This window comes from Strigops habroptila, chromosome 2 (assembly GCF_004027225.2).
Source record: "Strigops habroptila isolate Jane chromosome 2, bStrHab1.2.pri, whole genome shotgun sequence".
Taxonomy (NCBI): Eukaryota; Metazoa; Chordata; class Aves; order Psittaciformes; family Psittacidae; genus Strigops; species Strigops habroptila.
Genome location: NC_044278.2, coordinates 59,573,667 through 59,598,671, shown reverse-complemented (window position 1 = coordinate 59,598,671; position 25,005 = coordinate 59,573,667). Strand labels below are relative to the sequence as shown.

General features: G+C 37.0%; 1 long non-coding RNA gene across 3 annotated transcripts in view; it reads right to left on the bottom strand.

The window, feature by feature from the left end:
- LOC115604249 overlaps positions 1-25,005 on the bottom strand; it is a 144,787-nt gene that overhangs the window by 85,040 nt on the left and 34,742 nt on the right. For 2 of the 3 annotated variants that reach the window (XR_003990190.1, XR_003990192.1), the window contains exon 1: positions 3,566-3,620. The exons of the other annotated variant lie outside the window; for it this stretch is intronic. This is a non-coding gene — a long non-coding RNA (uncharacterized LOC115604249). Of the gene's footprint in view, positions 1-3,565; positions 3,621-25,005 lie in introns of those variants that run through there. 3 annotated transcript variants of the gene reach the window in all.

The following is a 25,005-nucleotide window of genomic DNA, read 5'->3' as shown; positions in this document are numbered from 1 at the left end:
TGAAAGTATGTATTTTACTGCATCCTGACTTATCCATACTGATAAGGCTAAGTAATGTCATATCCATTTGGATATCCAATTTGGATAGGTCAGATACTTTCCGATGGAATTATTTTTCTAATGCTTGAAAATTTTCAATCAATTACTTTTGATTTGGATCCTGTATAGTACAATTCTTATGCATTTCTATTTTTCAAAATGTGGTGTTTTTTTCAATGTAGTGGGTCAATCAGCTCTTGGTAATTTTAGTGGGACATTTTTCTAAATGGTCCTTACTTACTTTTTTTTTTTTTTTTTTTTTTTTTTTTTTTAAGTAGGAAAATGTTTCAGCTTTTTTTTTTCAAGGTAAACAACGTCAAATAGGTTAAACAGCCTGTCTGGATTTTCTCTCTCTGCTTTAGTGAATTTACAACTAGCAAACCTTGCACTGTAGATACTGCTGCCATTTTGCATGGTACATAATAGCAAATGAATAGCTATTTAGATTTGCAGATTACTTATTAAGAAGATATGATAAAGATATAATCTCATCTAATTCTTTCCATCCTTAGTCCTATCTTCTGATTAGTTTCAGTAAGCCATGTTTTGTTTCTAACACAATGAATTATTTTTATTTATACTGCTCACATAAATGTGGAATACATAGAGAAGGGCACACTAAAAAAACTCTTAGGACAAATAATTTGAACTACAACTTCCCTCTCAGCAGCTCAGCTGAATTCAGCACAATGGGGAGAGAAGAAAGGGAGACTGCTGCATGAAGAGTCCTAGTGTCACCCCTTTACCTCTCTTATGAGAGATATATACTAGTTATCAAAATTCTGCTTCAACATTGTCCAGGACCTTTGTGATTTTTTCAAGCGGTTTCACATGGAAGAGAGGGTGGTTCTATATGTGACAGAATAAATGGTGAGGAGATGATACCTTCTGGAACCCAATCCAGAAGAGCAGTTGGATCCAGACCACTGTATCCCTCTTGAGGGACATTTTTGAATATATGTATATACATATACATATATGTACATGTGTATATATGTACATATACACATACATGTATCTTGCATATTTGTATATATACATACACAGAGACAGTGTCGATGAACTGCTAAAAAATTTCATAGGCCAAGACAATTGGAGATTATTTCATAGATGACTGGAAGGACCAAGCCTTCTCTTCATGCAAGGATTTTCACCGCTTCTCATTGGAGCTATGCAGTTTAATCAGTTTGATATAAATGTGCAGGCATTTAGATTCACACATTTTCTACAATTTTGACTCACACTTTTTCTCTCCTACTCTCCATTTTGACAATTAATGTGTTTTGCTGTGAAGTAGCTCATACATGCAGGATCATTTTTTTCCCATGATACTCAGCTCACCATCAGTTTCAGCTGCATTACTTATTTCCGGCACCTTATTGCTTCTCTGAAGGAAAAAACTGGAAAAGGAATGAAGTTAACTGGAATAACAACAACAACAACCACCTGGAAATGAGGAAATAAGAAAAAAAGAAAAGACTACAGAAAAAGGTACAGTGGGTGATGTCAAGAAACATCCTCTGAGATGATACAAAATACAGATGTGGTTTATTTACATTTTGTGGACATTTTTTGCTCTTTTCTTTTTTTTTTTTTTTTATATTTTCCACATCTATTAGACCTTTAGTTAAAAGTAGTTACAAGACAGAAATATCGCTACTACTATTTCTTCTTCAGAGCTGGATTTCTTTGGTCAGTGCTGCAAAAGCTGTTCCATATGACTTCTCTCTGCTGACTAACCAGAGGTTAGAAACACATTACTTGCTATTATCTCTTACTCTCAAGGTTTTTCATCTGACTTTTAGGTTCACTCTCTTAAATCTGTGACAACAAAACTGCTGGGCCCTAGATCTATGCTTCACATTCCTTTTGGTAGATATGGCCAAAGAAAGGCCTCATTACAGACATTTTGTATCACACATGCACAACAAATGATGAGAAGTGTGTGCTTTACCCTCATAAAGCAATATCTCTCTGTCCATCCACCAGAATGCACAGTCTGTGACTGTAGCTATAGGGACCTGCACATCAGCTTGTTTGGCTTCAGGACTGCTGCTGGAGATGATTGTGCTAGGCACATAAGATACGAAACGCACCTTTTGATCTCTGCTATGGGAACTGCAGGAAACCAGTTTTAACTAGGCATATAATAGGTCAAAATGATCAAAAGGGTGGAAGAGAAGTTAACTAATAAAAGACTGTGACCCACTGCTCAAGGCAGGTAGCACTGCATGTCAAGACTGCGTAGAAGACAGGTGTTAAAAGACCTCAGTTCCCTGACGTATGAAGGTTTGATCTTCCACAGGTGTAATGATTTTAATCTCTGTAGGATGCCCATTCATCATCATCGTTCCATTCATCATCACTGAAGATCAATAGACGCATCAGTTTTAGGCCAAACACAGCATACGCAGTAACATATTGAACAAAATAGCGTACGAGGGAGGCAGAAGGGAAGAAGAAGGGGGTATATTCATAGTGTTAAGCATTCAATGCTCAACTTAGAAACCAATTTTTCTAATCACTCAGTACAGAAACACAGATTAGCCTGGAGCAAAATCCCTTACAGAGATGTCCAGAACAAAGCCTCATGGTGCCACAGAAGGAGAGAATGTGGCAAAATACTCTAAACTTGCTTTGCTACTATCTTTCCCTGACCCCATGGTGGGGGCAACAATAGGAAGGAATAGGGACTGGTACATGCTCAGTTTCTGAAATTCAGGGTCACAGTAAAAAATTAATAATAAGAATAAAGCACACATATAGCGTTAAGAAAAAGAAGACTCCAAGGCCCCTTCCTTAATCGCTTGCTATAAATCCTGTTGCATATATTTTATTTGGCAGAAAGCTATTTCAGTATATAACAAACACTGACATTTTTTAAACAAGTTAGTTCTGATTTCAAACCCTGGAATATTAAAAAGGACAATGGTGTCTTCACCTTAATTCTTTACTCCTGATTATTCTCTATGATAACAGGTTTTTTAATTTTAATTCTTGTTTTTAATGTTTCTGTCAGTGAAAGACACTCAGCTTCATATTAAGAGTCACAAAATCCGTTAAACACTTACTGATATAAAATCGATGATTAACAAAACCTTTGCACACTGGTGATGCCTTTAATAATTGTTTAACAAATCTGGACCCAGGTGTCATGATAATTACAACCAATAATGGCTCTAATACCTTTTGAATTGATTGCCATGGATCTGTTCTTACTTGTCAAGACAGAAATAAGCCAAAGACTGCTGCAGATAGTCTGATTTGCGCCTGAAAGTTTTTCAGCCTTTAGAAAGCTTCTGTAAATTAAAAGAAAGTCTAATTGTGTGTCATTTTGCCCTGGCTTTCTAAGATGGAGATGAATAGCGCATGACACAGACAATATTAACGAAAAATAAATAAAAATAACTAATTCAATTTTACATGATAGATGGTAAAAGTAACAAGCTGTGAGCAGCCACACCACTTAGACTGAAAGCAAGATAAAATTCAGGCATAGAAATTAATTATCAGAAGTAAAAATTACCTTTTCTCCCTTTGAGCCAAGTTGCATAGGATCTATCTTTGGAAAGAAGTATACCAGGAACTGCACAGTGAAGGAGTCTGAAAGTGGTATCAGATTTCACTAGTGTTTCATTTACTAGTGCAGGATTTAGTAGGTAAAGGTACATGGGACCTTTTGCCATGTAACTGAATTCAGTCATTTGCTCCTCTGCAGTGTTTTTGAAGGTTAGAGATTTTTGAATACTATTTCAAGGTTTAATATTACACAAAGCACTTATTTTTATGATACCCTCAGCCATGGAAATATATGGATGATTTACAAAGCAAGCAATAAAAAGCATGTGTACTGTGCACCTTAGAAGACATTGATTACAACATCCAGCTGAAATATTTACATTTAAAAAATTCCAAAATTCATATTCCTGTTAGTAATAATAAAAATGCCTAAACTCTTAAACAGTACTTAATCTTCGCTTTCATACACTTAACAGGTCATGAGACCAGTAGCAATGTATTTACGTAATATTATTTCTTAAATATAATGCAGAAATCAAGTCTATAAGGATTACTTTTCTCTCATCTAAATTTAAAAAACATTATGGGGTACCTAACTTCAGGATTACAATTTTCTGGGATCCCTACACAGTTAATGAAGAGAAGGAAAGAGAGAGATAGAGATGGAGATACCCAAGAGCAATTCTGCTGTGAAGTGACATTCAGCTTCTCTCCAACCTTTGAGGAGGAACCATAAGCTGTTATCTAGTGCTACACAATGTTCTGATTTTGACCCAAAGCTTCAAATCTGTTGATGCATACAGGCAACTGCTGGTCTGTGTTAGCTTTGATTTGCTACCTAAACCTGCAGTTCAGCATGCCTAAGGGCATTGCTTAGCAAAAGGTTGTACAAGAAGTGGGCTTGGAGCTGCTAAGAAAACAAAAACCTCAGGCCTCATTCCCAGATGCTAGTAGTGTAATTAATAGACTACTGAAATCAGCAAGGTTCAAGTATTATAACTGTAATACTCTCAGGGTATTAGCATGGTGTAAAGGCACAGGCCTCATGATTCATTCATTTTCTCCAGATATCAGTGAACTACAGAGAAGATGTCACCAGGACTAACAAATAGCACACAGACACTACATCCTCTGTCATCACTTTGAGGCAATGATTATGTGCAAAGGCTGGCCTCAGAAGAGCTCTATTACTGGGTATCAATATAGGTGTGATCTCCTTGACTAAAAGTAAGTATCAAGTGTTATTTGAGATACCCTGTTGGGTTGCTGCCTGGCCATAGCTGCTGCTCTAGAGGAGCATCATGAAGTTGTAGGTCTCCCACAGGTCCTGCATACCATCTGCCTGCCCCAAGGGAATGTCTCAGAGTATCTCAAAACAGCAACAAATGCCTATATTTAGGCAAATGACTGAGTGTCAGTTTGCTGCAAGCCAACAGATTACTGAACAAACAAATCACTACCTCCTGAGAACAGAAGTGACAAAATCTGATCCAGACATTTTTTGCTACTTGCACCCCTTGGGATGAATAGGTGCCAAGTACGTTTAAAATGCTGTCTATGGACTTTCTTCCCTTCCCTTGAATTAGAGTGACTATTTATCTGAAAGGAGAAACAGAGTAGATATGATCTAATTTACATTTAAAATATACCACGATTTGTGGTTAAAGATATAAAACAATACACATTAAGGGAAATGTCAAAGCCATTCATAAAGTAAAATCTGTTTATAGGTTGCAATATAAGCAGAGATTTTATCAAGTTGTTATTTTTTCTACATTATGTTTATTGCAAATTTTATAAATTCTCATTTCATATTAATATTCAGTATTTGTATTATATGTGGACACTATGTAAACATGAATGTTCACATTGTCATGTTGTTATGACAATTTGGTTCATTTTTTATAACTTCCATAAATTATCTATGAAACTGCAAACTAGCTTTATCACTGGCATCATCATTTTCAGAAACATATTAAATATTTTGTGAAAAGTGTATCAACATAAAGGAACAAAGGGAATAGCTCATCATATTTGATTATTTTATGATATATTTATATAAATACTTAGTATGGTATGTTTGATAACTGCAATCAGGCACCTGGGACAAGCTCACAAGAAAAAGCTTTACAAGAGTGTCTGTTCGATAATGAATTTAAATCACTGAGAATTTGCAAGTGAAAATAAGAAGATTATTTTATCCATGTAATTTCTGGGTTTGGTGTAACTGTACTGGGACTAGCACCAGCACGTTTTGAACTGCTGCAGTGACCTGGTAGACCTTTTGCTCCTGCAGATTCATTTTAGTGGTCTGATGTCTCTAGATAGATTTACCCCATGAGACAAGGGTTGAGCAAATTCGTTCATGTTCATGCTTGTAAGCCTCTGGGACCAAGTACATGTAAAGAAGAGTCTATGACATTGCATTAGATTTTAACAGCAGGAGCATTGTCACCTTTCTGGCATTTTTCTCTTCAAAGGCAGACAAATATAAAGCACTTGCTCTCGTCTTACATGAAAAGCTTAAAAATGCTACAGAAAAGTAGGCACAACACCAGAGTTTCTCTATAATTGAATGGCAATCTCTCCGCATAGCAGAAGTTTCAAAGTAACCAAGCATGCCTGTTGCTTGCCAGCAAGTAGGAAAGCATGAAGCCATATGAATAATCTGGCCAACCAGTTGAATTAGATTTTATTGTTATAAGACACCATTTGGCATGGGTACTTACCCACTCAAAATCATGTTCCATTTTAGAATTTATGTTTTGTTAATTAAATTAATTAATTTGTTTTATTATGGAATGCTATAGATAGGTTCTATTGGCTTAGAAAATTAAAACACTTCCAGACTAATTGGCCAGAACCAATTCATACTGCTTAATTATTAGCTGATGATACAATAACCCTCTTCTTTCTAAATATCTCTTATATCACTTTAGACTTCAATACATAAGCATTCCTTGGCACATAAGAGACAAGCAAGTAAAGTCTAACATAATCTTCAACTTTTTGTCAATAGTAGTATAACAGAATTCCTGCCCCAAGCATTATGCAGAGAAAGAGATGCCAATAAATCTTTTTTGTTTCTGCAGGATAAATGAATGCAACCATGAGGAGTTTTGGCAAGTTAACAAGTTTGTCTACATATCAGTAATTGTCATTTTAGAGGAGGCTCAGACATCACTTCAAATTATTAGACAAATTAATTTGAGATCAGCAGGAAATCACACAGAACATCACTGAATGAAAGGTGAGGCCATGCCTTAATTTATGTTACTGACACATGTTCATTCCAGCTAGGCCTCAAATGAAGCCTTTTAGGATAAAAAAATCGGTATTTGCTCTGCTGGAAAACTTCTGACTAGCTCTACTGCCAACCTGCTCTTTCCATTGGCCTGTTGCTAGTTCAAGAGATTTGACAATTTGTGGGGTGTTAATACTGGAGATCATTTAAAACCTCTGAAGGATTATGTAGATTTACGTGTGTGCTCTTTCTAATTCCACTCTGTTGACAGCTTCAGATTTTCCAGCAGCTAAACAGTATTTTCAAGGTGAAGCTGCAGGTCTGGGACATCCAGGAATAACAGAATACACTTCAATAAAAGCATAATTCATGGGAAAGTATTGTACCCTCTTTGTGATATGTGGAAGCCAATGCACAGTCATTTCACATGACTGAAATACCCAGTGAAAGTATAGGCAGTGATTAGCCACTATTGTTGCCCAGGCTGTTAGACAAAGTTTTGTCAATGTGACAATCAAAGCATCAGCAAGCAGACCTTGTGGAACCAAACTCACAGTAGCAGTATGGGACCACCAGTGTTTTTTAAAAATTTGTCTTAAGGGATGTCACCCCATGTTCAGACAAAGATCCTGAAAACAACCTTGTACTCAGAATTGAGTGATGAAATGGTTTGAGCCATGGCAAACAACTCATGGTCTTATGGATCTTAAGTGACAGTATGGAAAAAAAAATCACACTGAAGAAATACTAGCATGCTAAACAAGAACACAGCACCTTTATAGCCATCTATGGAAATCCCCTTTTAATGAAACTATGGACATGAAGGTCCTCATGGATATCCTTACTGGTCTACTAAATAAGTTGCAATTATCTGTGACATGATTTAGTTAATGTGAATAATTATGTATTTATAGGTGAGATGCTTGAGGGTAGGGATGTCATATAGAGGGACCTTGACAGGTTTGAGAAATGGGCCAGTGTAAACCTCAACAAATTCAACAAGGCCAAGTGCAAGGTCCTGCACCTGGGTCAGAGCAAGCCATGGTACTAATACAGATGGAGGGATAGAGGGATGGAGACCAGCCTTGCAAAGCAGGACTTGGGGATATTGGTGGATGAAAAGTTGGACATGAGTTGGCAATGTGCAATTGCATCCCAGAAAGCCAACATTATCTTGGGCTTCATCAAAAGGAGTGTGACCAGCAGGTCAAGGGAGGTGATTCTGCCCCTCTACTCCACCCTGGTAAGACCTCACCTGGCGTACTGCATCCAGCTCTGGAGTCCTCAGTACAGGAAAGACATGGACCTATTAGAGCAGGTTTGTTTGCAAACCACAAAGATTTGATGTTTCTACACTAATTTTCCTTCCAATTGCTTGGGTTTTAAAGGGTTTGGTCTAAAAATAAGTATATAAATCATGCAGAAGCCAAATGTATAAATCATGCAAAGCAAGGAAGCCTTGATTTTTTGGCCAAATTTAATTAACATGTGCCCACTTTTGGTTTCTTGTTTGTTGTTGTTTGTGGGATTTTTTGTGGGTTTTTTTTTTCTTCTTGTTATTTTTTGTTTGTCTGTTTGTTTTTTTCTTGTGAGGAAAGCAATTCTTTATTTTGTTAAAGTTAGTCTCCTAGGTCAATGCTTATCTATATTTGCCTATGCTTTATTGTGTTACTACTTCTACTGCCCACCCCAAACAAGTAATTTCATTATGGGCTCTATTAATAATGGTCAAATCAGTTTTTCTTTGTGCTGGGCAGGGAGTACAGGGAATGTGTTGGTTTTTATTAATGAACAATGCCAGAATTCCTTTGCAAACTCCAGAGAATTTGTGAGCATTATTAGAAACTCATTCACAACCACATATGAATCACTACAGTTTTCCTGTGCAAGAATGCTTCACTCTGACTACGGTGTTACACACAGTAACTGTACCACTAGCAAGCATCACCCCACTATGCTTTGCCTTCTATCCACGTCTGCTTGACAGACTATTCAGTAGCTGTTTCTCTCTGCTGTGTTCAGCTATCCTGACTTCTAAGAAACTTAGAGAACTCAGCCAACCAAGAATTTACATTCACTGTTGCTGGTGCCCAGAATGTTACTACTTTTAATCTATTTTCCGATATCAGGTGAAATCAATTAAAGACGCCCGTGTGATATCCTTTCCTCAACAGCTTCCGAGAAAAGGAGATACTTATCCTAATGCCAAAGTCCTAAAAATTTCTGGGAAAAATCATCCTCATGAGATCAAGCAGAGTGTCCTTCCCTAGCCAACCAGCAGAAGAAGCAATAGACAAAATAATAAGCACAGCTATGCAGAGTATCTCATATTCATCTGTCTGTCAATAGGATTACATTAGAAATATAGCCCTTAGCTCTTGTTACAGACAGAAAATAAAGAAAAAGAAAAAAAAAGAAGATCTGAAGGTGACTCAGCTCTTAGTCAGGCTGCATGATTGTTGTTTACAATCTTCTAGCTTCTTCACTGCTTTTGGAAAAAATAAAACCTTAAAGCAACAGTGCTCTTAATTGAGACATTTCTGTGATAAACCTGCAAGGCTTAAGCAGGACAAATCTAGTCCTGAGTGCTGCTGGACATACAAGGTAAGTTGAATAAACAAAGAAAGACTTATTTTCCATCAAGAGCTTGACATTTACAAAGTCACTGCCTGACATATGTATGTCATGTATTATGAACTTTTAAAGTAAAGGCCCAAGCTGAGCACACATTCAGGAATTATATTAAAAGAAATTTGGATTTACTCCCATTAATAAATTAAGTACCCATAAAAAATGGAGCCTGAGTTTTACCTTTTTTGTTATGGTCCATTTTTTAATGCACCATCATGAGGAATATGTTTTTACTCAAACTAACAAATAGTATACTGTTATTCTGTTACTGTACTGGATCTGATCCTGTACTGTACAGGATCAGGCACTTCCACAACTTCTTCCACAACCACCTAAGGAAGATCTCAATCTTGCTGTTCCTCAAGGGAGCACCAAGATCTCTCCCATTCCAGTGCTGTGGGAGCTGAAACCAACAAATGGCTAGGTGCAATTGAGGTGCAAAATAATTCTTCACATCTACAGTTTACCTGTGTTCCCATCACAGGGTAATAATTATTGCAATTATGTAATTCCACTGAATTCTACTGCTGACTCCATTTCACCTCCTTGTTCTGAATTTGCCTGGAAGTTATTTGTATTTTATACAATACAGAAACTACTGTATTTTGCAAAATATATTTGGCATTTTATTAACGATTTTGCTAGCGATACTCCTTTTAAAAACACCTCACACAACAGAAACTCACTTACAAAATACTAGTTCAGTCCTTCAGATTTCTGTTTCTCCAACGGAAGCAGCAACATTACACTACAGTATAAAGCCATATTGTGTGTAGGTAGCCAGGTATTGGCCCTTCAGGGCTACAGGGTGGCCTCTGTGAGAAGAAACCAAAGGCTCCCCTGTGCTGTACACAGCTCATGTCGGGCAGCTCCAATGGAGCCACACAGGGGACATCTAAGCCGAGCAGCAAAGCTGATGTCATCTGTGGGAAACCATATTTGAGAAATGACGAAAATGATGGACAGGCAGAGGAGGAGAGATTAAAAAAAAGAATAAAAAAATCCCACCCACCAACCAAACAAAAACCCCACAAAAAAGCAAGAGGGAGAAACAGCAGAGGAAATACCAAGATCAGAGCAGGAGGAGGAGGTTCTCCATGGTTGAGCTGGTGGATATTTCATGAAGAACAGGGCCCCATGGGAAGTCCATGCTGAAGCAGGGGAAAAGTGTGAAGAGGAAGGAGAAGCAGAGACAAACTGTTATGTAATGACTGCAGCCCTCATTCTCCATCCCCACTACATCACATGACATGGGTAAAAGAGAAGGGAGTAGAGCATGGGAAATGGAGGACAAAGGTTATTGCTTTAATGTTTGTAATTTTTGTTTGTCATTTCTCACTACCCAATCCATTTTAATCAGCAATAAATTAATTTTTCCCAAGACAAGTCTGTTTTGCCAATGGTGGTAACTGGTAAGCAATCTCCCTGACTTTACCTCATTCCACAAGTATTCTTTTTCCTGTTTTCCTTTTTCTTTCCTCTTATCTTACTGAGGTGGGGTGGAATGGGTGAATGTCTGGGTGGGAATTTGCCTGTTACCAATGGTGAAATCACTACGGAAACCAAAAGGTTTTTCAAGTACAAGATCTGCTTTATCAAGGCCTGTAAAACCAACTGGAATATGCAGTGCAGAGGGTGAGTTGTCAAATGTCCTTTGTCCTCCATATAATGACAGAGAAAAAGACTTTTCCCTGACAAATTTAAACGGGTATCTCCCAAAATTAAAAAAAAAAAAATAAAAAAATAGCTGAACTTGCTGTGGAAAGAGCTGATCTAATACATGACAGCATCATTTTTGTTGATGTTCATTTCTATGAACTTATCTGGAAAATCTTTCCATGTGTCTTACTTAGAATATGGAGCATGAAAGCTGACTGAAATGCTATAGCACAGGGGAATAGAAGAGTAACACATTTTAACCTAAACCTTCTGAGCACCAGGATATTCTGGGGGTTTTTTTCCCATTTCCTTCTAGGGTGACTGCGTGTTTTACCAAAATCATTTGCATGTTATGACTTGCAGCATAACAAGTTGTGGAGTTGTGGAGCAGCTCTTGAGGCATGGTACATAAAGATATTTTTGATCTATGGTTCCCAATGTTGGCATGTCTAAGTATTATATTCATTTAGCTCTTTTGTGCCACTAACAGTTTCTGAACATAACTCAAACATCTCCAGACTGGTCAGTCTACTCTTGAATTCTCAAGTAGGCATTTGAAAAAGTCAGTGCTCATTTTGTCTTTTTTTTTTCTGAAAAAAGTGAATGGGGTGCAGAACCCTTGATGATTTATTAAATGGTTCCATTGTAGTTGGAAATCTTACAGCAGCTGGTCAACAGCTGCAGCATGCCCCAGAAGTCAGTACCTCAGCCTTCAATCTGTCGGATGGATTCCACTTTATTCACAACACTGCCTGTGGTTTTCTATGGAGTGATCCCACAAAGCCCAGGCAGTTTATTCCATTCAGCTAGTCTAAGGTATTAAGTAATCTGCCAGCAACTTTCTCCTGACACCGACTAACTTCTCTGCATGAACGACCCTTTCTTGTTTTCATATTAAGTCCCTGGAGAGGGCAAGTGTAGTTGTTCACAAAATAAACAGGATTGCAACACCGGACAAATTATATCCTGTTCCAAATTACACTAAGTTTACTGGACTTTTAATTTCAGCAAGAAAAAAATAAAAAAGACACATGCTGTTTTGTCAGATTGGTGTGTAATTGGGTTTTGGTAGTGTAATCTGAGAACTTGAGGAGCATGGGCATAAATATGGTTTGGACTTAAGTGGAGCCCTTAATCTGGGCAGGGATACAAACATTGCTTGCAGAAATAAAACTTCTGCTATGAGAATGTAGTTTTGGTTGTTCATGTAGATGTTGCATGATACAGACTCAAGCACCTTTCCATGTCATAGGTCATACTGTAGTCTCCACTATCGGTTCTGCTTTTTGCAAAGTTCAACATAGAAATCATTGTTGATTACAGGGAATTTTGTTCTTTTTTAGATAGAAATTGCATCAGTCATACTATGCATTGATTTTCTTTCATGTACTGTATTTTGTCTAAAAGCATCTGGTGGTATATGGTGTCAGACACAGCTGATTGGCCTTTGAACACTGCATCTGTGCCCGTATCACTTTCAAACCCAACTTCAGCAAGTTGAATGATATTCAGCACTCAGCCAGGACATACTTTCTCAAGTGTAATTCAGCTTGCTTAGAGAGAAGGTGGTGTTCAGCCACTGGTGACAGACAGTTTATAAATTACTTCAGTGCTTTATCTTTAAAATGATGTATTAAAGACATCGGTTTGATGGGGCTTGGCTCTGGAGCATCCTTCCCTCTTTTTAGAAGTGCTGTAGCACAAGATTGTAACAAAATTTCTTAGGGGTTGTCTCTGTAGCTGGCATAAGTTATACAACTGGATCAGCCAGGCATTTTTCACTGGTCCCAAATGTTATCTCTGAAATAAGTCTGTACTTCAGGCAGATTCACTTGAAGTGTAACGTGAAAAAGGTACTGATGATGGGACAGCCACTGGATCAAAAACTTTTCAGTTTGCCAGCCAAGAAGTCTTCCATCTTCCAAATTTACAGCCTGTAGAGGAGCAGGTGCAGTTCAGGTGTCTTGAATGCATATCCATTTGCTGGTCAAGAAACATTACTCATACCTGGTTATTCACACATAAAAAAAAGGCTGCAGAAGAGAAACTATGACTCCTTGAAGCATGAATATGATCTAACTTTCCAAATGCTAATTCACTAAGTCTTACCAGACCTTTCAGGAACTGCTGGAACTGAACCTGTTTTAAGTTATTCTATTTTAAGTGATCACCAGAGTCTAGTCTGACATTCTGCATAAGACAGTCCAAGGAATTTCACTGGGTTCTCCAGACCACAAATCCCTTCTTAGATCCATCAAACATTCATATCTCTGTCATGCAACTGCAAAATCAGAGTTTGTGGGGTATTTCCAGGTTGTGAATTTGTGGTTTTAAATCAAGGCCTTTAGTTATTTAAGTAATAATATATTTGTGTTAAGATGATGAGTTTTCTGGAATACTTTGTTGCAGTGTGCCAAGATTGCTTGCTATGGAGAAAGGGAATGAAGCCATTTCCTCTAAGAACTCAATTTTAATAAAATAATCTTGTGTTTGAGCTTTGAGGAATTGTTGTCACTCAATTTTAAGACACATTTCCTTTTCACTTTGTAAAGCATCTTCATTAGGCATCTGATCCTGGCAGGACTATAGGTGAAATGGACTTTTGGATTCACCCAGAATGGCCTGTGACTTTCCTGCATGACGAAGGGGAAATGCAATGAAAGAGATATGTGTACTGCTTTTCTTAAAAGTGTATTTTCAAATCTTTATTTCCCCCTAAACAGGATAAAAAAACCCCAAAAAACCCAAGAACGTAGAAGTCCAGAAATTCAGAAAAAGATAATGCCAGGTGTTTTGAGGGAAAGCTATGGGAACAGATGGCCTTACTGGAGGAGGTAAAATAAAAATTTCTAGATGCTATATTTGAAACTTGGTGAAGAAAAGCAGCTGAATCTGGAGGATGGTGCCAGCATCTACCCTCTGATTTGAGTGAAGAACTTGACAGAAGTGCAGAATCAAAGCAATAAGGGCTCCATCCCTTCTTATTTCCAAAAAGCAGAATGAAGGCTGGCACCAAATTAATAATATAGCCTTCACATGAAGGCTATGCTCTGACTTCATGTGTACTATCATACATGGCCTTGTTCCCAACAATTGTGTAAGTTTATAAGCTTCCACAGAGCTAGCACATGTAATCTCCACTGCTGGCACCAATTATGCTTGGCATTGTATCCAAACACCCACTTTGCACCAGATCTGTCAGTATCAAAGCCATGAGGCTGGAACTTTTCCTGTGCTCTGGAATACATTGATTCAAATAACTCGTCAAAGCTGTAATTATGAATAACTGTTATATCTGCATGCTTCTTTGGGACTGAATATCACTAGAGAGTAGAAAGTTATAATAAAGACAATTAAACCATGGCAAAACATACCATACTACACTATGCTGTACTGTAGGATCTGTTGTGCAAATGACACCCTGTACCTCAGGAACTCAGGTGCAACCTCTTGTAGTGTTGGTCTGCAGCTGGAAACAGTAACATATACCTCCTTTTCAAGCCTATATGTTCTTAGCAATTTATACATATGAAATAAATATGCATAACATTTATATGGTTTTAAACAAACATGCACATACATTATAGTCATATTTGAAAAGAGAAGTCTAGACTGCATGGAGACAAATAGATTTAGATCATCTAGAAGGCAGGCAACACTTAGGATCTATGGGATGGTACAAAAGGACCAATGAGCTGATGAGACTCTTTGATGATCCACACAGCTAATCAACAGGATATTAATCTGTCGTCCACATGATGTACTTTGCCCTTCATCCAGCTACCTGTAAGCAGTCCAGTTATTCAGCTGGCAGCTTTGCAAGTGCAGGTTTTCCAGGGAATCTCTCAGGGCTTGGTTGTGCCTTTTTGCCTGAGTGGGGCAGAACACAGTTATGCGGCTGAATGTCCCTCTTGTTCACAGCAGGGCTGCACCCTTTCTTGCTTTACAAAATAGGTCTTGTGTGAGTACAAGCACACATATTGACTACTAGTCTTCATTGTGTAGCTTGTACCCCTAAATTATAACAATCATGGAGAAGATATGAATATACATTGAGATGTTTGGTCCCCTGTCTGAAAATATCTTCCTGAAATACTCTTAGCAGATTCAACATTTAACCATAATAGTTACGCAAGTTATTTTGTAAATTGTTCTGCAGAAGAATGCAAGCTGTATAAGTAAGAATTGAAAAGTACAATGAGATATGTATTTCTGAAAATAATTTTAGGGCATTCAGTCCAGCTGTGCATCTCTTTCATTGGTTCCTACACACAAGTAGTCAATTATGTGAAATATTTAAACAAAAGACATTCTCTTCGAAACTTGTAACATCATTTACTTACAGCTCTGTTCTTTCATGTTAGCTTACATTACTAGAAAATGGAAATAAAATAATTTTTACTACAGCTGTATATTCACAGCAAAAGGGGCTTGCATTGGGAAAATGGACAAACTGATGCAAGCTCTTTCAAATTGCACACGTGTGGCAACTGTACGTTATGGTTTGATTGACACGAGAGTAGCCATCAAAATACCAGCTTAACCCTAATGTCTTCTATTACCTCTCTCTTTTGTTCAAAGCTTTCCACCACACTCCCCTTTTTAAAACTACTCGCTTCCATGAAGTTTTCCCAGTTTATTTCCTTAAATCTTGCCTCCCCCTGCTGGTTGTGCAGAACAGAATTTGTGACTAAAGCCCCACCGTCCCAGAGGTAACTGATGTGAGAGAATCACCAGCAGTAAGAAAGGATAGTCCCAGTCATGTGTCCTGACCCTGAAGTAGCAAGGGCAAATCTCCATATACACACTGGAGGCTCTTGGACCTCCTCCGAGCTGCATTGCTGCTTATTCAGACACAGCAAGAGCCACTTTGCTCTCAGTGATGATACAATTAACACGTTTTGAGTTTTGATTATTTTGGGAGAAGAGGTTATTTGTTTTCATTTTTTTTTCTCTAACTCTATTTTTTTTTTTTTTTTTTTTTTTGTGAAACAGTGGTGTAATGAAGTCTCTGTAAACAGGAGGTTCCAGCTATCTTTTAGTTATTGGGTAAAGTTAGGAAAAAACACAGATGGGCAAAGCATTATTTTTTGTTGCACATCCAATACATCTATGCTGAATGACTGTGTACAGTGACAGAATGTATATGCTGTAAGTTGGTACATTTTCTAAGCTGCTAAAAATTTACTGAACAGCCAGCAGTTTATTTCTGTAAAGTCTTAATTAGCTTTAATTGCCATAGGTCTATTTATACCTATTTTCACCCATTTATTCAGTCTTTCTTGATGTTTACAGAACCAGTATAAGAACATCTAGACTGTGATGCTGAAAATGTTTTGCTAATTCAAACATATATGAACCACAGGATGTATAATTTTCAGAACTACATCTACATGGGCTGCAATTTACATTAAATTGCTGTTTTGGTTAAATGGCACCTTAGCTATGAAGCAACTCTTTGAATAGTTGTTTCTTTAATTATTATTTAATTTTGTGGTTATGACTGGTTTTCAGTTAAAGAGGGTACTACTGACAAATTCAATTAAAGGAAAATAGAGGACTTAATGGTCCATGCTAATGATTCATTTCATACATAATATTTTATCATTTTCTGTGCAAATTTATAATGAGTGCTTAGCTTGTATTAATAAATGCTTACATTTAGTCTACATAAACTATAGTGATTAAAATATTTTGCTAATGATATCTGTTGATAAATGCTTTTAAAACAATTAGGTCCTTACTTTAAAGTACGTCCTTTAAATCAGCACAACTTTCTATGAAAATGCATATTTTGTCATTAAGAAGGAAACACAGGTATAGGAATGTAATAACATATCCACAAGCAATGCTTTTTGATATTTTACTGCTCGTGATATGCATCTGCAATGCTCAGGAAAACAAACTTTGAAGAATTATGGCAATCAGTTCAACATGCTATCTGATTTTATAATATCACATGAAGAAGAATGAGTTTGATAAATCACCTTTGCAGGTATCTGAATTAAGAAAAAGTACTTCTCTATTCCACAGAAGAGGCAGAAATTTTAGTTTCTAGTGTTTCTAAATACTGTGTGTAGGAGTGAAAGGGTGGGTAAGTAGCTATTACAGTCTTGGGTTTACATTTTGTATCATCTTCACTGATGAAGATATATTGCCTTCCAAAGTGAATGAAACCATAATTTACAAACTTTTAAGGATATTCTATACTGTTTTAAGATACTGTGCTGTTTTGGGGTAATTTTGTTTTCATCGCTTTTTCTTGCACTAAAAAATTAGTGCATATCATTTGCTTTAAGTAAAGAATGCTATTAGTTTCAATGGTAGAACAGACATACTGCGGTTGCTTCTGCAAACTGCTTGACTAGTACTGTTGGGATAGAAAATACATTTTTTCAGGGTTAAGGGCACAGGTTTGCAAAAAGAAGGGGTGGATTGAAGATTTTTAAGAGCAGAACAATAATTCAAGAACAGAAGTCTATGCAAAAGTCAAGAACAGTCGTGTTCCTAAATCACTTACGTAATGTGTCAATACCTTAGTGTATTCTCTATTTAAATTTTAAGTGGTGGCATTGGTTAAGGATCAGGATGAATGAGTTACCATTAATTTACCTTCATGACTCTTAGAAGCACTGAAATTCAGTATGCAATTTGGAAGTTGCTGTCAATTCTTCTATAAAAGGTAAAAAAAAAGTGCCAGATTTCTTCTTTGAAGCAAAAGAGTTCTTAGATCCTTGCCTAAAGAAACTCTTTATGCTGGCAGTCACTGCCAAAATCTTTGTGGTTTGTGTTTCTGGAACTTCCACTGCAAAATCTGTTGATACAGAAATCTTATGTTATTTAAGTTTCTCAGGAGTAAATAATCAGATTTTAAGAATGAACATAGATCAAGATCATCAGGATCATGCATCAGTGATCTCTGCCACATGATGCATGACAATCAGAAATTTAAGTTTGTTTTCCTTTGACAAAGAGTGACAGTAGCATATTTTTCAGATTCTGTCAAGAACCAGTGAAGCTGCATTCTTGAAAAATTTAAGTCTCCCCCTCTGCATACTTCAGAGCTCCATATATAGTCATATTAGTAGTTATTTACCATACAGGAATGTAAGCAAATGCAAAAGGTTGTTGTGTTTTGTTGTAGTCATTGTTTTGGGGTTTTTTTGTTTTGTTTTGTTTTGAATTTAGAGATATTAAAACATTTTAAAAAGAAAATATATTGTTCTTTGGCCATGATTTTTTTCCCTGCCTATTTCCAGAGGAAAGAAATGAAAACTGAGATCAACTTTTCAAGTTTTCAAGTACAAGTGAACAGACATCTGAGCAAAAGGCAGAAATGGCAGCACAATCTAGGTCATACATGCACGTGTGTCTCCACATGGGAGGCCCACAAAGGTAGATGCTCATCAACAGGAATCAAAATAAAGTGGTCTGTATTCACCTCCATTCATTATCTTTTAGTTTAAAATCCATCCATTTGTTTCTTGCCAAAACCTTGGTTTTGATGGATCTGGTGGTATCCCTGAAAGATCACCACGAGGTCCAGCAACCTGGTAACCTTAATTTCAGCCAGCTGGCCAAAGGTGGCCTAATACTGGGGCTTTGACACCCATAGCTAATAGCTGCTGACCTGCCCAAGTTCTCTGGAAGCTGATCATGAGGCAGCTGGTGCCCAGTGCCAACTTCATGGAATGGCAGCAGAAAGGCTCGAGGAGGGCACACCTTATTTCATTCTCTGACTACCTCTAGAGTTTGACCTATAAGCTGGACAATAATAGGAACTAAAGGTAGGAAGATTGTCATTACCTTCATGCACTTCTTGAGGAAGTATTTTAATATATGGCTTGTTATTTGTCTGGTTTCCCACTTAACGTTATTCATGTACTAAGGGATTCCCAAGTGCTTTGCAAGTAAGGAAAAAGATCACCTGTCAAGAAATTCCAGATGTTCACTTTTTAATGTTTCTAAGCTGTGGAGTGCATACAGCTATCAATCAGGGAGTGAGCTAAACAGGTGACAGATTTTTTTTAAAGATTCTTAGGAACCACGAAGACTTTGCAGTTAAGTGCTACACACTTGGCAGAGGGGCTATGTTACATTCATAACTTGTCTGTCTGAGTGGATCCCTGTAACTGATTGATTGCCAAATGGTATAGGTTAATGGGAGTGCTTATATATGCCTTACATGTGGCTTCTGCTCTGCAAGGGGGGACTATGGCTGCGAGACAGGCAGCCTCTTAGCAGCACTTCCATGGAAGGGTATATTCAAGCATGCAGACCCCTCCTACTGCTACCATCCTCTGATGACTATCATAAAAAATTGATAGGAATTTTGCTTCCTAATATTAACTGGCAAAATCATATCTGTGTTCTCAGGAACATTTTCCATGTTTGTGGCTATAAACTTTATGCTACAATCATATAAGAACACAGTTGTTTATTTTGTGGCATAGTCATCAGAAATACTCTTCAGGGGTCAACAGTGTTTATTGTCACAGCATTATAGATTTCTACCTCTAAATATTTCTTGAAATATTTCACCTGAATGTTTTGCTGCCATTGGTAGGTGTCTCTACACTGAATATTGACATTTTAAAGACTGTGAGAGAAGATTTTTAGGGAATTACAGGCTACGTCTATAATAGGTCGATAAGAATATATCCATAACCCTATACCACATCCGTGTCCTTGAGGAAGTTCATTTGAAAATTGGAAAGATTAAGACAAATTTCTGATAAAAGTACATTTTTGCTAAAAGTTTTCTATACAAAGAGATGCCATGCAAAGAGACATAGCAAAACACATTGTTAAAGAAAACACAAGAATACTAAATTTTGCTGCCTTTACTGCAGATCTCTAGATGTCTGGGTTTGATGTCTGCTCTTTCCTAAGAAAGCTTTCTAACATGGGAAAAACACATGGACTCAACTGCAAGTAATGGGAAAATGCTACCCTATCCCCTGGATTCCAATCCCTAAGCTGTTGGATTATGACAGCTTTCACAGACTTCACTTCTACACAACCATGTTATTAGCAGGTTGCTTATACCATCTTAGGTGTAGGGACAGAGCCCCAGTTTTATGTCACCTTTCCTTAATTAGTTCAATAGAATGCCCACAGCAGAAAAAAAAAAAAATATATATATATATATTTTTAGCAGATCTGGAATTTGAATGCTGTTCTGAGGTTTCCTGATTTTCTGTCCATAGTTTGCAGAAGGAATAAAGGTATGGTACATTTTTCACTTTGGGTTGCAGTTAAATAGGATCAATTCAGAACAAACTTTTTTATTGTAATAATGAATAGTGTTGGGTTTAGTTATTGAAAATGCTATTGTCTCCTGATTTTTCAGCTGTCCAGCTGCTTCTATATCAGTCTGATAACAAGATTATGGTCTGATTTGGTAAGGTCAATGTTTAAACTGTAATAACACCAGCTCTCTCAGACTTATTTTCTTTGAGACAGATGTGTTTTAAAGAAAAGGACAGGAACATATAGTCCATATAGCCTGTCTTTATCTTTCAAGGTAGCTATTGGGTCTTTAGGATAGTACTCAATTTAGTAAAATTGAGTTTTTAAATTGTTATTTATTTATGTTTATTTTTTTTTCCCCTTCAGTCAGCAGCTTAAAGAAAGTTGATCAAGCCTGTCTGAAGACTCCAATGCAGCCTGGGTCATTTTTATTTCAGAAAATTTTACTAATGGTTTAATTTTTTTAACTGTACAATAAAAGACAAATTCAATTATTTTAAAGTAGAAAACAGATGTTAGTGGATCTGCATGGGCTAATTAACTTTCTGCAAATACCTCTCTCTGAGTTCAGAAAGCTTCAACTGCAAAAATTAAACATATCAAAAGAACACAGTTTAGTAGGCCCAAAACAAAGTAGAATCATCTGAAATGTGAGTAACATATTAATGGTTATTCAAAAATTATTCAATTCCATTTTTTCATATGTGAGCTGCATTAAAAAGAAAAAAGAAAAAAGAGGGCATATAATTTTTTTTTTTAAAACTACACCACCACAAAAACCCATCAAAAAAGCCCATGGGTTAAATATTAGTCTGCAAATAAGGCAGGAACTGCTGTGTTTATCCCTGAGCAAACACATAGTGTCACTTTATTTAGCAACCTCTGCATTCAGTGCAGTTGCCTAAGCTCAAGTTCAGGGGCTGAACTGAAGGTTCAGGTTTTTCCTTGCAGCTAGCAGAATTTTTCTAGTAATGCGATGATGTCACAGATAGATCTTCTCCCCCTCAGTTCTTCAGCACATGAATCTGGTTGCTGGGGCAATAATGTCAAAGATGACAATGGTTTCGTGGGACTCCAGGCATGGAGTATTTTGTTTACATGATTGTTTACCAGTAAGAGTTTCTCTTACAGGTAACTTTGTATGTTTTTCATTCCCTCTTCTTCCTTCAGTCACCACTGTTCATTGACTCTCCAGAAGACCTACTCTACTGTTCAGGTACCTGATTCAGGTCAAATTCAGGATCTTAACTCAGGATTTCTTTCAGGAATCCAGCTGCTTGGCCTTTCCATTGGTGGTGTAGAGGATGTAGACATTCACTGTAGGAGACGCCCTGCACTGACCACATATAATTTTAACCCATTTTTGTCTCATGCAATTATTGCCTTATGGATATATTTGATTCAAATCAAAGATATGAAAGGTGGCCTCAAAGAGAAAGACTGCAGATTGTTGTCCGTGTTTGCAGAAGACATAACAAAGAATAACGCTGAAACTGCAATACGGAACATCAGCTTTAGACATTAGAAAAGACAAAAGAGGAAACAATCTCTCTTATTTTAAGGGCAGTGAAGTAAATTAATAGACTGCCTTGGGAACTTTTGGAATCCCCGTACTAGAGGTTTTTAAAAACAAAATTGACAAACATCTGTCAGGGATGATTTAGGTATAGCTAGTCCTGCCTTGGAATAGGAGGAGGGATTGAAAAATCCTTCCAGCTTCCTTCCAGCCCTATTTGCTATGAATCTATGATTAGTGGCAATAATACTTCAACAGTAGATGCTGAGAGGTCACTTAGGTAGGGACAAAATAGAAAGAGTAATAGCGAGAAAAATCAATGAGGGTTTACCAGTCCTTAGTATCTCTTGGTTCCCCAACTGCCCCTTTTGCAGGACTATTTCCACCAATAAAAGATATCAACAAAAGCAAATTTTATTAATATGTTGAGATGCCAGAACATAGGACCAATGTTGGAAACATAACATGAAATAAAGGTCAAAAGATAAAAAAACCCAAAAATCAGAATCCGAGCAGATGCAAGGTAGCTGTCACAGACAAAGTCCTTTATTCTCAGAGTGTTTTTAATTGTGTATCAGGCCAAAGAAAAGACTTTTTACATTAATCTTTAAATGTTACAAAAAGACAGTGTACTAAGTCAGTGGGTCAGTGTACTAAGCAACTCTCAGCCACACCCTGAGACAATTAAGATAGACCAGATGATTATGACAACATTAATGCAAGTGTACAGCAATGACATTTTTTTCCCTAGGATTAATATGCAAAAGTATGTAATATTTTGCATTAAAATATATTAGCTGAGAAGCTGATATATGTGACATATATTTATGAAGCTGATTGTATTTAAATACTTTATTGTAAAGCATATACACAGAACAACAATGTTAGGACAACCACATTATTTTTTCTTTTCATGAATTTTGTATGTATAACCACAGAGCAGTAACACTGTGTTCAACATTAAGACGGAATAATACATTTTCTGTGACTTTAAAAAATATTTTTAAAAAGACTTTAAGCCTGTGCCATTATTTTTACTACATTTTAGCCAGTTACAGAATCTCATGTTTTATTGGATTTTTTTTTTTTTTTTTTTTTTGGGGTGTGCGTGAAATAAAACACAAAAATCACAACATCTGTGCATACAGTCAATCATCTAGCACATGCTTTGCATTTTCTGTTTCTAATATGAGGCCAAGCAGAAATTTTAGTTCTGAATCTTATTCAAATGAATGGTCAACTTTTTTTTTTTTTTTTTTCAGATGGCACCAGCCCCAATATTTTGAATTTAAATACTGATTTTTAAAAAGTTGTCTGAGTTTTACTGCTACCTATATCTGACAGAAGCATATTTATTTGCAAGCACACATCTGGAAATCCTGCTTAAACACATATGGAAGACACTTAATAACTTACTATTTGTGCGATCTGCTCTATATTGCATGCTTGCTTTCTGTTCCCATTTCACACAGCCCTAATCCCATTTAAAAATAAAAATTAACAACCAGTATATGTATCAATAATTTCAGACTGTTCTTCAGTTGTCACTATGCATACACATAGGCAGTATAATCAAATCTACAATACCAAGTAATTCCTAAACAAGGCATGTGTTTTTCTTCTCATTTATGCCATCACTTCACTGTGCTGTTGTTTGCTTTGTACGTGAGAGGTCAGTCACTGGACTATTTTTTACTGGATAATTTGAGATATGCATTAAAAAGGGATTAAGGAACTCAGCTAAGACTGTTTCCTGCTATCTGCTGTCATTTTCATACTTCCCCTCAGAACAGTCATTATCTGCAATAAAGATTTGACTTTACCACTAAACAGATCTGAAGAATCAAGAGTACCACGGGATCAGCCTTTATAATGCAAAATTCTCTGTTTGCAGTAACCGTTCTGTTCGATGAGAGGGTGTAGGCACAGCAACAGTAGAGAAGAGGCATAGTTGTATCCCACTAAGAAGCAGAATTTAAATGGCATAAAGAGCACAGATTCTATGATATGATGAAAACATCTCCTTAGCCATTCCCAGCCAAGCTTCACATCCTGCATTTCTACTCCAGTGATCCTGCAGCCTGTAGCAGACACAATAAGGTTTGTCAGGAACCGCATGTCTGGGCTGACCAGCATGTTCTGGGCCTGCGCAGAGCCACTCACATTTCTGCATGGCTTGTGCTAGACAATGTTGTACAATCAGTTTCCAAATACAGTGCTTCTCAGTGCAGTCACATGTGTGCGACCTCAAAGGGGTAAAGAAAACGGTACAAGGTAGGGGTCAGTGACAAGTGGCCATGCACGGCAGGGGTATGTATGAAAGGGAGTGGAACAAGGGTAACAAAAATGATGGGATTTTGACAGCAATTTATAGGAGATATTCACTCCCTCTTGCACATGGATACTGCAGAGTAAACTGCCTTTTAGCTAAAAAGAAGGCAGTTACAGCCATAAAACGCTAAGTACAGCTCAGTTGCAGACCTGAGGATAACCTGTTTGGTGACAGAGAGTGTAAGAAGCATTGACTATACCAGTTAATACTTCAGACGTATAATTTTCCCCACTACAGGTTTCTCTCTAATCCTGCTTGTTTATTGGTACTCAGATTTAACAAAGCCCAAGCAACAATCAGAGGATGAATACTTTGCTGCACATGCCACAGGGAGTTAATTTCCTTTAATATTTCTATGTTGGAACAAAAGATAAAATTTAAATATATATAAGAATTTCCTACAGATTATCTTTATTGGTTGCTAATTACCTATGTTAAAATATGTTAACAAACATTCCATACAGATAGTTTAAAAAAAGAGTTAGCAGAAAGCCTGGAATATGCACAAAGGAAAACCAGCAAAACTCTACAATTGTAATGTTCCAACACAGTTCTATTAACTGCAGCTCTGATTTATTTCCCAATCCTCCTGTTCCAAGATCTGTACCTTGTCTTTTTTCTTTAGGATGAATAAAGATCATGGAACAGATTGTAAGTGAGGCAAATTGCATGTTTGTTTATGATTGTGTTACACATATTATATATATCATTTGCAAACTATTCCCCAAAGAAACGGTACCAAACTTTTGGGGAAGAGAAAGGATCTGATGACAATCTGTTTTCATTTCATTTCTTTCAGAAGCTCCATGATAT